The sequence below is a fragment of the Mycetomoellerius zeteki genome, unplaced genomic scaffold (assembly GCF_001594055.1).
Source record: "Mycetomoellerius zeteki isolate Tzet28-1 unplaced genomic scaffold, Tzet1.0 scaffold72, whole genome shotgun sequence".
Taxonomy (NCBI): Eukaryota; Metazoa; Arthropoda; class Insecta; order Hymenoptera; family Formicidae; genus Mycetomoellerius; species Mycetomoellerius zeteki.
In genome coordinates, this window is record NW_017257742.1 from 170463 (window position 1) to 171672 (window position 1210).

Below are 1210 nucleotides of genomic sequence, written 5' to 3' on the forward strand. Positions count from 1 at the left end.
ATAACACACAAATTTAAGTTTACATATTCTCATACATTTAGAATACATCTTTACAAATGTTGACATGATGTCCAAGATTATTTTATTCTAGATTTAAGAAATTTTCATTTAAGAGTAAAATATTTATTTACTTATTAATATTAAACATGATGTATATTGATCCTATTTCATGATAAGTCGAGGAGTAATAGTATTAAATTTGGAAATCTCTTTTCTATTAAATGCATAGAACTTTCCTTTTGATTCTTTTCATGCAATCTCGTTCCATTCGGGAGATATGCAAAAAGAAAGTTATATAATATAATTTATTATTTTATATCGATGTTCGATAACGACCGTAATTCCTCTGATTACATTTTCATTGGATTATATCTCGTATCGCGAGATTTAAATGTAATCTGCTTCTGAAAAGAGTTTCAATTATAAAATTTAAATAAAACTTTATAGTTAAAAAAGAAAGAAAGGAAATCTTCGCATAGAAACAAATATATTTTTTAATAGAATAGAATTGAACAGTCGGTAGAATTTATTGCACGCAATAAATTTATTATATGAAATATCAGTTATCTTGGTATATATATGTATATATAATTTGATTTTTATATTCGTATGTTACAGATCCAATATAGTTACATCGTTACTCTGTTGCTGCGCATCGGATCGGTGAGTGATGAATTCTCTTTTGATTACTACATGAGATACTGGATCTGTGAAATATAGTTATACTGCAGTTACATATAGCATCTCACAAATCCATTGCCTTGGGATGGATGGGCTTGAAAGATTGGTACAAATGTTTCATTCTGGATCGTATGAATGTCAATCAATTAATTGTACATATAATAGAATAAAACTTATTATTCTCGCAATGTATTATCGATCGATGTATTCATTTATTGCGATGTGTTATTATTTAATAGAATAATAAGTACAAATTGCATATAAGATTTTCAGCAATTGAGACTTATATTATACGAAGTATAATATGTTGATCAATTTTAATTTTTAAATAATTAAATTTTCAAATTTAATGTTTAAATAAATAATGATATATAAGATAAAAAAAGGCGAAGTAAAATAAAATTGTAATTAAAGGAGAGTGTCGAATATAAAGATTTTATTTAATTTTATTTTCTTCGTGATATTTATATCTCATGGATGTCGTGGAAATTAAGATTTATCTATAATGTCATATTATATTATATATATA